The sequence below is a fragment of the Talpa europaea genome, assembly GCF_964194135.1.
Source record: "Talpa europaea genome assembly, chromosome: 13".
Classification (NCBI taxonomy): domain Eukaryota; kingdom Metazoa; phylum Chordata; class Mammalia; order Eulipotyphla; family Talpidae; genus Talpa; species Talpa europaea.
The window spans coordinates 63,584,697-63,597,911 of NC_140080.1; the positions used below are offsets into that span (position 1 = coordinate 63,584,697).

General features: G+C 40.1%; 1 pseudogene across 1 annotated transcript; it reads left to right on the forward strand.

The window, feature by feature from the left end:
* The first annotated feature begins 6,367 nt into the window (after positions 1-6,367).
* Positions 6,368-7,372, forward strand: LOC311183148 (large ribosomal subunit protein uL22-like; annotated as a pseudogene). The gene has a single exon. The product of its transcript is annotated as a large ribosomal subunit protein uL22-like (transcript).
* Positions 7,373-13,215: the final 5,843 nt, after the last annotated feature.

Consider the following 13,215-nt stretch of genomic DNA (forward strand, 5'->3'; position numbering starts at 1 on the left):
ACAGACAATACAGGCCGGGTGAGATGTGACATTATCCTATACTGCAGTGAACCCATCATGAACTGTTGATACTTAGTACATGGCTTAGCATCTTGCATGTACCTTCTCCTTAGCACTCATCATGCAATAACAAAATTATCTGTTTGATGTACTTATTTGACAAATACCACATGCTTAAGTACAGATGTCATGTTAGATTCTAGGGATACAGAGGTAAAAAATAGACTATTTTTGTTGTTACTGTGTAGTGAGTAGATAGATATTAAGCACAAATGATTATAATTACAGTTGGGATTAGTGCTGTGAAGCTGTTTCTGTTTTCCCTAGTAAACTAGAAGCTCTTTTGGAGGCAAGGCTGGGACTGCAAGTCTTTTCCATTTTTGTTTTCACAGCTTTACCTATTGTTAGACTTAATATATGCTTGTTGAGCTACGTTAGTTCGAAAATTGTTGCAAATATCAGACATTAGGAAGAAGGGGGAGACTAAGGATAGAGTCTAAACTCTCACTTGGGTAGGAGTCAACTTCCTAATCTTTTTTGTCCTTGTTGAACATTATAATGAAGGCACCACATAGTCAATATATTGCACATAGGACCTCTGAAAGTAGATACAGACCCTGGTTAATAAAGGTGAACTTCCAGGAAGAAAGAAATGTGTTGTAATGCAAATATGACCCTAGGACACTCTGAAGTAATTTAAAGTGCCGTTCGCCTACTACTCATCCCTGATTGAACATTGTATTTGTGCCAGGTACCAGAAAGGAACAAGATATGGTCCCTATATTGAAGAGGTCATAGTACCAAAGAGTTGAGCCCATTCTTACATGTTATATAAATAAAGAAGGTCTATTTCCTTTATAATATGTGAATTTAATGTGGAGAATTTGCTAGTGGTTTCTGAAGTAATTTAAATTACTAGTAAATGTGTATAACACATAACACCAAATCTTTTAAAGGAAATGAAACATATTTTGTGGATTAATAAACCAAAAATGGAATTGTGGTACCTCCCCTATCTCTTAATTTCTACCTCTGGTATAAAAATAAGACAGTCTATACCCCTGAATAGATTTGACTACAAATAAGTATAATGTAATATTATTGTGAACTATAGCTCAGCTGTGTGGATCCCATGTTTCTTGTCTAGGGGCATAGGGACACATGATTCAAATGATATGGTTGTAATTCCTCTCTCTCTTTTATCTAACATGGACACATATAGCACTTACTATATGCCACACACTGTAGTGTATTTTGGGTTTTTTCTCCTGAAAAGGCTTTATTTATGCATGGGGCATGGGACTCAGTCTTTCTTGGCAGCCACCTTCCGCATGGCAGCCAGGGTGTGGCTCAACTCCTCTCTCTGCCTCTTGCTGTAGATGTGTGCTCCTGTACTTTTCTTCATGAACTCGACGGCCTGCTTGCCTTGGAGAATGTGGGCAGCTCCATGGCATACTGCTCAGCCACAAACATGGCTGAGTGCAAAGCCACAAACATGGTCTGCTGGGGAAGGCACCTATGTCTCAGCTTGCTCACACTTTTGGCCACCTGAGACTCATGGCCATGAGGGAGTGAAGAGTCCACAGTGGCTGCTGCGGAAGTAGGTGTGTTCAGTTCTTCACAAGTATTAACTCATTTAGTTCTCTTCACAACTCCCACGAGAGACATTATGTAGTTGATGCTGATAGTACTTTGTCATCACAGCTGTCCATCAAAAGGGACACGTTTTTCCCAAATCTCCCACATGTGTCCTTCTGATGAGAGGAAAGAGGTTTTTATACCATGGGCTTTATTTCTCCTGTAATCAGCATCATGGTCTGATTATTTTTGGCCCAATTGCTCTGTTTTACTTTGGAAATTTAAGTATTATTTTGGTCAGGTTTTGTTGATCTACACAAAGTGCTTTCATGTGAAGTTTTAGTCAAAACATAAACATCATTACTATTTAAAATGTTATTTTTACTTCTCTTACTGAGAGAAAAGTCCCCAGTATGCAAGTACTTTGTGCTTTTTCTCCTTTGAATCTCAAGTTGAGATAATCACAAACATTCAGTTTTAGGAATCCTAAACAACTTCTCTTTTCCATCATTGGGTTATGGTTAATTAGACAGTTTGAAAACCTCTCACCATGGGCATAGAAATTCTGGATAAAATCTAACAAACATCCTTTTAAATGCATAGCTGGGCTCAAGAAGTAAGGGAAATCCACAGAGGCCAAAACAGAAAGGAATCTGAAAATCAGAGAAGGCATAAGGGAAATCCACAGAGGCCAAAAACAGAAAGGGATCTGAAAATCAGAGAAGACATTTAAGTAGATGCTGGTACTGCCCAATATTGGCACAATGAATAAGCAAACTATGAATGAGACAATAGTGCCTAAAAACATATTCTCCACCTCTCCCCATCACCCTTAATAGTATGTCTTGTTTATGGCAGCTAGCATTATATATCAGTGGCAAATAATAGTTCTTAATAAATGGTTATAGTGTTACCAGGCAAGTGAGCAGGCCCAGGGCCCCTCAGTCTGAACCCACACCACCAGCCCCCTGCCCCACAGAACAGGCAGATAAGCTAGGAGCATACCAGCCTCAGTTCACTACTCCTACAGGCTGGGAATCAGAGCTGAACTGAGAGGTCCTGCTCCCACACTGGGGAAAGGGTTCTTAAGATGCTCTGATTAAGAAGGAAAAGAGGACTCCAGAAATACCAGTGAAGGCAGGCAAGAAGTCAGTTTTTATTGATTAGTGAAAGCAATAAAAGAGAGTGCCAGGGAGACCTCTGAGTATGAGACTCTGAAGTGCCAGGGATAGGGGTCTATATAGGTTTTAGGACTGGTGTTTGAGAAGAAAAAATTAAATACTATTGGCTGAGAAAGCCAAAGGAGAATGGACTTGGATAAAGTTCATTTATCCACCTGAGTGTGTTGCTAATTGTAAGTGTGAACCAGCTGCAGTTTGGTGGTCATGCACAGCTCTGACCATCCCCAAGGTGAACATCTCGTGGAGGTGCCTGCAGCTCCAGTTTGAACCAGCCTGCTCTCAAGACCTGTTGCTCCCTTCTTCAGCAGGCTAACTTGATAAGCTGTAAGGAGAGAGCTCAGGAATGCACAGGCTGGGGAAAAATTAATAAAAACAATGGGCCAAGGAAATTTATGGTAGCAGGTATCTGGAACTGAGTCTTCAGGCTTTGATTTTTGTTTTTGTTTTGTTTTTAACGCTTGTTTACCAGCCCATGGAAACAGCAAAGTTTTGTCCTTGAATCCTGGCTGTCCTTGTTTCAGGACCCCTCCTGCCTAAATAGGACAACTTATTACCTATTTGGAAAGAAAACTGGACCTCTATATAACAATACAGGAAAATATATTTAAGGCCTTGTGGGTAAGAATGCATTTCTAAACAAAACAAAAAGTGCTTACACTTAAGGAAAAGTGTACATCAAAAGACATCAAAACTCTTCCAAAAAAACAGAAGCCCAGGAACAGATGGTGTGATAAACAAGTTATATCAAATGTTCAAAGATGAACTAATACCTATCAGGTACAAATTCTTTCAAAAAAGAAAGAAGGAATATTTCCAAAACATTTTATGAAGTCCACATCACACTAATACTGAAACCAAAGATAACACAAAAAAACCCAGACCAATTACCCCAATGAAGCAGATGCTAAAATCCTCAATAAAATCTTAGCAAACCAAATCTAACAATGTGTCAAAAGGATTATATACCATGACAAAAATGGGATTGATTCCAGGGACAGTGTTCTTACTTAAAAGATATATGAAGTTACTAAGATTAGGCTTTTTTTATTCACTATTCATTATTCTAGCTTAATGTTATATTTATTGATAATAGATAAAACAATATGAAAGAGCTTTGTAAAATTCTCCAAATAGTGTGTGTGTTTGTGAATTTTAATTCTGTCTTTGAAATGAATATAATATATGAGCGATCATGCATATGAGGCAAGTCCTGTTGTACTAGGAATTCAGGGACAATTCAAGGTCACTTTATTCACACACTATACTTGGATTTTGCTGATTGCATCATACGTTCTCTATATCCATTTCAGTTGAGATCTTTTGGTTAAAAGAAATAGCAACAACAAATGTTGGCGAGGGTGTGGAGAAAAAGGAAATCTTCTGCACTGTTGGTGGGAGTGCAAACTGGTCCAACCACTATGGAGAGCTGTGTGGAGATTTCTGGACCTACTAAACATAGAGCTTCCATATGAGCCAGCAATTCCACTCCTAGGTATTTACCCAAAGGACACAGAAACATCAATTCCAAAGAACACCTGCACCCCTATGTTTATAGCAGCACTATTTACAATAGCTAAGCTTTGGAAACAGCCCAAATGCCCAAAAATAGATGACTGGATCAAGAAGATGTGGTACATATACACCATGGAATATTACTCAGCATTCAAAAAAGATAAACACATGCAATTTGCAGCAACATGGATGGCGTTGGAAGGGATCATGCTCAGCGAAATAAGCCAAAAAGAAAAAGAAAAATACCGGATGGTCTCACTCATAGCAGGAATCTAGAAAACTTAAATAAGGGACCAGGAAAATGAATATAAGAAAGTGAAAATCAAAATCAACAAAAAACTATGAACCAGAGACACTTTTTGGGGGGTGGGGGGCGGGAGGGGAGGGATTGGGGTCAGAATGGGGCGTTTGCAATTGTATGGGGGAATATAAAAATAAAATTTATTATTTAAAAAAAAAAAAAAAAGAAATAGATTCACTCGGGACTTCCTGGTGGTGCAAGGGCTTAAGTCTCAGCACTATGAAACTATCTGCAGCCACTGCAGCACAGTTCAATCCCCGGCCAGGAAGCAGACCCACATGGTACAGCAGACCTCTCATGTCTTTCACACAGCTCTCCTCAGCAGTGTATTTCAGTCAATCTGTTCTGCTCCCCACTCTGTCTCTGGTTAATCCTCTCACCCTCTGCACCGCTGGCCTGTACCCCAGTTCTTCTACATAAAAATAAATCTTTTTTAAAAAGAAATAAATTCACTCAAGAAGGATAAAAAGAAATAAGGGCTTTCATGGATGAATACAAAACTGGCAATAATAGCATATTTTGCCTTCTAGGAATGGCAACAGTAGAAAAGTCAGCATCTAGAGTTTTTGAATCTTTAATGTGAAGCATTAACAGGATCAGTTATTTTCTGCACATCTATTCTGTTTTCTCTTTACTATCTGAATTTCTCAGCCTTGTTATATTTAACCCATTACTTACATTACATGGTAGTTTATTTCCCCTTATAACCACCTAGCATACACATTTGTAATATGACCTTTCTAGCCTCTCTTTCAATTATGTCCATGTTAACTTCCATAGTTAACTTCCCTTCTGTTTCCAAGTTTCCCAGTTTCAATTATGCAGAGTCAATGTATTGCTAATATTTATGCATTGTGCCACAGCAGAGAATTTGTGTTCAAAGGACTGGTTACCTTTGGCCAGTTTCTTGTTGTTTACCAGCCAGCAGAGGCCAGCAGCTTAGGGTCAAGTGGGGATGCCCTTAGTGTCAGTAAAACAGTTTTCTTGCAAGGGTGGGCATCATGGCAGACTTGAATAGTACACACCTGCTCCCTCTTCCTGAAATATGCCCCCCCACCTTCATTGATTGAGCTGACTGAAAATTTTTATGACTCATTGTCCCAACCTTTGTGTTTTCATAGTTCTTTGTTGCAACTGTTTCCTACTATACAGTACTCATTTCACACTTGTATCTCCTACATAGTGTGACCATCTCTGCCTAAGAATCTTACTATTGGGCCTTCAGTTTATGATAATTAAATAAACAAGATTTAACAAAATTTTAATTTTATTGATGAGTAGGCAAAATCTATATATTATTCAATACCAAAAAAGAAGGAATGGGAAGAGATTTTTCTTTTTGACAAGGAAAATATGTAGATTAGCTAGAGGTTACCCTCTGTAAAAATTGTTTCTGCTGGGAAAGTGCATGATATTGGGCAAAGGAGCAAAGTCAGCACAGTTTTCTAAATCTTAAGCTTCCTTTGTGTCATGTTAATAGATGTCATATGGTCAAAGCATTTCTGCTTGGGGAAATTTGTGAAATGCTGTCTTAAACAAGATAAAGCAGTCTGTCTGTCCCTCAGTACCTGAGACCATTTTACAAGGTATGGGGTGGGGGTGGGGGTCTTAATTATTTTTATGTACTAGTGTTTTCACCGTGTGAACATTTCTGCTGATAGTGCAAAGGCAGCGATGGGTAAACCTGCTGGAGGTTTAGGACAAGGCAGGGCAGTGACACCAAGCTATACATAAGTCATTATATTCTTTACTGCCATGCATTCACATTTTGCTTTGTTTTAGGTGATCTCTAAAAATGGCTTGCTACTCATTTGACCCAGAAAACCTTGCAAAATTATGTAAATCAACAGGTTTAAATATTTGTGTACATTTTAAGAATACTTGTGAAACTGCCCAGACAATCAGAAATATGCATAGCTAAAAAGCATCTGAAAGATGTCACTCTACAGAAGCAACATGTGCCATTCTGTCACTATACTGGTGGAGTTGGTAGGTGTGCCCAGGCCAAACAGTGGGGCTCGACTCAGTGTCTGGGGCTCAAAAAAAGTGCTAAATTTTTACTGCACATGCTTAAAAATGAAGAGAATAATGCTGAACGTAAGGGTTTAGATGTACATTCTTTGGTTGTTGAGCACATCCAGGTGAACAAAGCTCCCAAGATGCCTCACAGAACTTAAAGAGCTCATGGTAGAATTAACCCATATATGAGCTCTCCCTGCCATACTGAGCTGATCTTTACTGAAAAAGAGCAGATTGTTCCTATATCAGGAGAGAAGGGTGCACAGAAGAAAAAGATATCCCAGAAGAAACTAAAGAAACAAAAACTTATGGCCTCGGATTAAGGTCAGTATAAAATGAATGGAAATAAAAGTAAAAAAAAAATGACAGTTTCACTTAAGAATGTTCTTAACAAAGAACTAAAAATTACATCCTTTAAATACTATGTGTGAGAAACTGATTCAAAAGGGCACCTGTACCCCTGTGTTTATAGCAGCACTATTTACAATAGCTAAGCTTTGGAAACAACCCAAAGGCCCAAAAATAGATGACTGGATCAAGAAGATGTGGTAGATATACACAATGGAATATTACTCAGCAATCAAAAAAGATAAACTCATGCAAGTTGCAGCAACATGGATGGAGCTGAAAAGGATCATACTCAGCAAAATAAGCCAGAAAGAAAAAGAAAAAATACTGGATGGTCTCACTCATAGCAGGAATCTAGAAAACCTAAATAAGGGACCAGGAAAAAGGCTAATTATAATAAAGTAAAAATCAAAATCAACAAGCAACTATAAACCAGAGACACACTAGGGGGGCAGGTGGGGAGGAGGGCATAGGAGATCAAAACAAGCATGGGTGGAAATTGTATGGGGACTATAACCAAGGTGAAAATGCATACATGTGCAAAAATGAAAAATGATGTAAAAATATATAAAATTAAAAAAATAATAAAAAAGAAAATTTTTGGTTTATACAAAAAAATATTCTGTGTGATGAAGAGGGATATACATATAAAGCACTTCTGCTCCTCACTAAAATAAGATGATTGAATTGAGGAAAAGCACTTGTGTGACTGAATCACCACCTGAACTAACCACTTTTTCATGGATCATCATTTCTTTTAAATAAGAAACTGTTTTTCAGACAAACCATTTTGTCTAAAACATCCTGACAGAGAAACTATGTTTTTCTCAGACACTTGGCAACCAAGTCTGAGCTCTCCCTGCCACACTGACCTGATCTTTACGGAAAAAGAGCAGATTGTTCCTAAATCAGGAATTGTTCCTAAATCAGGATTCCTAAATCCTAAATCAAAAATACAAATAATAAATCAATTACTTCAAGAAAAAAAAAAACTCAACAGTATTTAATGGCAATGACAAAATTTGACTTTTAAGCAAAATTTACAACTTTGGAAGATTTGTATATACTACTATGAGATTGGTAGCTTTTCAACATATAAAGCTAATTAGAATTGTGATGTTAGGGAGAAATATGACTTTTGATAGTGTGTAATGAAATATGTCAACATTTTGAAGATCTGAATAATAATTCCTAGAGGAAATTAGGGATGGTTGGACACTGAATTGTTCCTAGAGTCACATGTCTGGCCCTATACTCTATCTGTAAGACAAAGATATTTTAATCCCGCAAAGAATTTGGGTTGTAGCCTGTATGTGATCATAAAGTACATCTGCCACTCAAATAGATTTTTCTTTAATATGATTATATTAAGGTTTCTAATTTAAAATAGAATTAAGATTCTTCCACTCTAAAATAAGTGTCCTATTCAACTACAAATAAAAACTCAAGTGCCCCAAGAACCATCCCAAAAATAACCAAAGGAAGGACTTAGCTAACTCCCCAGAGCTGGCAATAGTAAAACCCTTATCTCACTTCAGTCATATTTTAAAACCAAGCCTAACTCTCAAAATGAAAACAAAAGAAAAAGATGACATCATCCAATCCTAGGACTTTTTGTCTTTCTGGAGAACAAGACAAATGATAAACAGAAACAGTGTATAAGGAAGGGGACAAGAAAGGAGAGAAACTGAGATGTCTTATCTTATATTCTGCTGTTTATTGGCTAAACAAGGTACATCTTTACATTTCCTTTCCTTTTTCTCCAATTAGAAATTTAGATTGAGAGCTCTCCAGATTTTTTCATAGGTCCAATAAACAATTTTTTGGAAGTTTTCCAATTCAATAATAAGTCAGCCAACCAATAAGTATTCTTTATAGTTGACCCAAAAGTATAGAGAAATACACTCTTAGCATAAAATATGACAAAGACAAGGGCCTCCCTGGTGGTACAGGGGTTAAAGTCTCAAGCTATTGCCAGCCACTGTGGCATGAATTCCATCCCCAGCCAGGGAGCTGACCCACATGGCACAACAGACCTTCCTGTCTAGCCCACTGCTCCCTTCAGCAGTGTATTTCAGTAGCTCTGCCTGTTCTGCTCCCCACTCTATCTCTGGTGAATCCTCTCACCCCTCTCACCTCTGGCCTATACCCCAGTTCTTGTATGCATAAATAAATAAAAATAAATATTAAAAAAAATGACAAAGACAAGACTCAGTGCTCATGAAGAGTTTTCCACTAAGCCTTTGTTCTGCTGCAGCCAGAGCTCTAATCTAGGAGGATTATGCCACAGGGGTTGGGCCTTTCATGGTAGACTCATTTTTTTTTTAATTTATGTATATATTTTATATCATTGTTCATTTTTAAACAATGTTTGCTTTTTTTTTTTTAATACCCTCAGGTGTAGTCCCCATAGAAGTTCCTTCACCAATTCACCCGTGCACCATCACCACAGTCCCCTGTGCTCCCCTCTTTCTCCCTCTGATCATTCTCCCTACTCCTCCCCTGTAGGATATCTCTGGTTGATTATTGGGTAGACTCATTTTTATTTTTTTTTTATTTTTCAGAATTTTTTTTTTTTTTTTTACATCATTGTTTAATTTTAAACATTATTTGCCTCCCCCCTGGGTAGACTCATTTTTGAGGTGGCAAAGCACTCTAACAGCTTTTAGGCGCTTGAACTGTTGTAGAGCAACCCCGATACAAAATGGGGTGCCTGACTGTGGGTCCTCACCCGCACGCTTAAAAGGAATTATCAATGCTCTACTGCAGGCACACGTGAAAGGTTAATAAAAGGTTTATTTACAAGGGAAGGGGAAATGAGGAAATGTACAGCTCTGGGAGAAAAGTGGGAGACAAAGTTTTAAATGAGTCCTACCCCATCCGCTGATCAGGAATCCCAAAATGGCGCTCTCAGAGTTGGCCGCCAGCCAGGAGCGGTGAAGCCAGGAGGTGAGCGATCCCGAGCCAGAGAGACCCAAGGCCCACATGTCTGGTTTTTATATCCAACCTGGCTGCCCAACTCCACCCTCAGGTCCCAGCCACCTTCCCCTTGGTGGTGATGGGATTTGTCTTTCCCAATGTCTTGATGGCTTTAGTCTGGAGTGGGGGTGGGGTCCACAAAGCCTGCATGGGGTTATCTCAGGACATCATTTCCCCCTAACAGACCCATATCAAGCTTGACCCATGCAGCTCTTTGACTTCTGAGATTTCTTGAGCAATATCTGTTTCCTTCAGTGTATATTAAGATTAACAACACAAAAAACAGAGCCTGGAGGCAGTAAAACCTATATCTGAACTTCAAGACCTGGTAAACAATGTGGTGGGGAGGGGAGGTATTGAAGGCAAGAACCAGGAGCCTGATTTTTCCACAAATGGAACAAAACAGCATCTTGAGGCAGGCCTCCTACCTGAACTTCAAGTTGGAAATATTTAAGTACACAATAAGACAATCTCCAGATCACCCGCTCCACTGCGCACTTGATCCATGCAGGCACATGCATGCTTCAGCTAGCTGAGACCAAAGAAATCAATTATAAAAACCACTTAACATGAGCAAAATATAGCCGGATCTCACTTCTTAACAAGAAGCTCCAAAGAAAAATTTGGGAAAAACAAATAACTTCTTTGGGGAGTGACAATCAAGGCTCTGGGGAAACAAATATCAATGGATCAACCCAAAGCTTCATGCAATAACCAAAAAGTTAGTTAGTCCAACATTTCCCCTTACCAGTTGTAAATTTAGAGAGAAATAAAGAGTTCTCAGCACTTGGTTTCCCTGAGATTCTGGAGAGACAGGAAGAGATGGAGCATGTGAGGGAGAAGGCTAAAAAGAGGGAGAGAAGAGAGAGACAGAAAGAAAAAGGTCAGGAGACTGACATATTTTGGGGTGGCAGATTTTTGTCCCCTATAAGGTTGTACCCATCATAGTCAAAGACTTACATTTCCCAGGCAGATTCTTCAGTTGATCTCATTTCCCAGTAAACAAGCCTTCTGTTTAAATTCTACAGAGTAATAACCTTTTATTCATTTTCTGAAGACTTGTAGGCACTTGAAAAATAAGGATAACGTAGGGTAAGTGATTTTCAGGCTTTTCTGCCCTTCCGCCATCAGGATAGATGATGGATCCTTGCGGTCCTGAATGCATGCCTGATGGAGGACACCTGGAGTAGGGTGTGGGCATATGTAGATGGGATTCACCTGGGCTGAGAGACTGGGCTTAAAAGGGCGGTGTCATGGGCCTCCCCAGTGGCGCAGCGGTTGAGCGCTGGGTTGCGAAGCTGCCCGCAGCCTCTGCGGCGCCGGTTCGATCCCCGGCTGCTCCCGGCCACCAGAGGAGGGTCCCACATGGCGCGCAGACCGCCCGCTGCTACCCTCAGCAGTGTACTTCGGTCCTTCTGCCTGCTCTGCTCCCCGCTCTGGCTCTGGTGAATTCTCTCACCCTCCCGCGCTTCTGACTGTACCCACTGCTTGTATAAATAAATAAATAATCTTTAAAAAAAAAAAAAAAGGGCGGTGTCATGGGGACCCCAGCAGAACGAATGATGAGCAGAGAAGCGGAGAGAAAGAAACAGTAGAGAAAAGGCCACGTGACAATGCCAGAGAGCCCAGATAGAGTGAAGACTTGCTGGGGACTAGGAAGCCTGCCAGCCTCCTGGCTCCCCAGCACCCCTGCCTGCTGTGTACCTGGTAAATCCCAATAAAAGCCTGCAAAAGCCACTGAGGTCCCTGAGAGCTCCAGGACTCCTCCTTTATCCTGTCTGCTCCGATCATAGAAAACCTGCTCTGGCCCTTCCTGTCCCTATAGATAATAAGCATAATTTACATTTACCCCCATATAGTAACACTTAACCTTTGGTTTTGCCCAAGTTAAATTGTGTGTTCATGTGTTTGTGTAAACTAGTGATATATGGAAATACAAATTTTGTATTTGTTTGAAGTTTTGTCATTACCTGAATTGATGAACACAATATTAAAAGTCCTTCATTGTAATGTTTGTGTCTAACCAAAATTCCTATGTTGAGATCCTAATAACAAAAGTGATGTTATTCATAGGTGGGACCTTTGCAAAGTGCTTAAATCATTAGGGTGGAACCAGGAAGAATGGGTTAGTATTCGATAAAAGAGGATCAAGAGGTCCTGGAAGGACAAGGGGAGAATTTCTGTAATCCGAGCCCTTGCCCTACCATACTGGCACCGGACCTCAGACTTCTAGCTTCCATAATTGTTAGCAATAAGTCATCCAGTCTATGGTGGTATTTTCTTTCAGCACCCCAACTGGATTAAGGCAGAGGTAGATAAGTATTTTTCAACATCTTAATTATACAAATACTTTAAGAGATAAAATTTAAGAATATCAAAGTATAATCCTGTAGGGTAAGGAAAAATGTCAGGCTTTTCTGCCCTCCCGCCATCAGGACAGATGATGGATCCCTGCAGTCCTGAATGCATGCCTGATGGCGGGCACCTGGAATAGGGTGTGGGCATAGGTAGATGGGATTCACCTGGGCTGAGACTGGGCTTTTAAGGGCGGCGTCACGGGGACGCCAGCAGAAGCTGAGAAGAAGCAGAAGCCTAAAGTGAAGCAGAGAAGGCCGGAGAGCCCAGATAGAGTGAAGACTTGCCTCCCGGCCCCTCAGCACCCTTGCCTGCTGTGTACCGGGTAATCCCAATGAAAGACCTGCAAAAACCACTGAGGACTCTGACTCCTCCTTTACCTGGTCTGCATGGGATCAGAAAACCTGCACTGTGGCCATTCCTGCCATTAAAAATCTCATCCCATTTTTTTCTTTTACTGCATAGATAGATAAAATGCATTTTGCCTCCCTACTTGCCCTGCTTTATTCATAAGTTCTTTAAGGGAAAAAATATAGCAAACAATTATTACTGAATTCCAAATTCAAGATTAATAATTACCTGTGCTGGGTAAGCAGGAGTATATTCTTTGCAACTAGACAATTAAAGTTCCCTTTAGTGAGACAAAGTATAAAGCAACATGAACAATTAGAAGAAAAATGTGCAAGGTCACTTTAAAGAGAAAGTATAATACCCCAGCCAAGCCTCCAAGTAAATTAATTGAGGTTATTTGCATACCTAAAAACACAAACTAAGGGCCTCACCGGTGGCGGTGGTGGTTGAGCGCTGGGTTGAGAAGCTGCCCTTAGCCTCTGCAAGCCGGTTGGATCCCGGGCCACCAGGCGAGGGTCCCACATGGCGCGCAGACCTCTCCTGCTGCCCGCGGCTCCCCTCAGCAGTGTACTTCGTCAGTCTGCCTGCTAT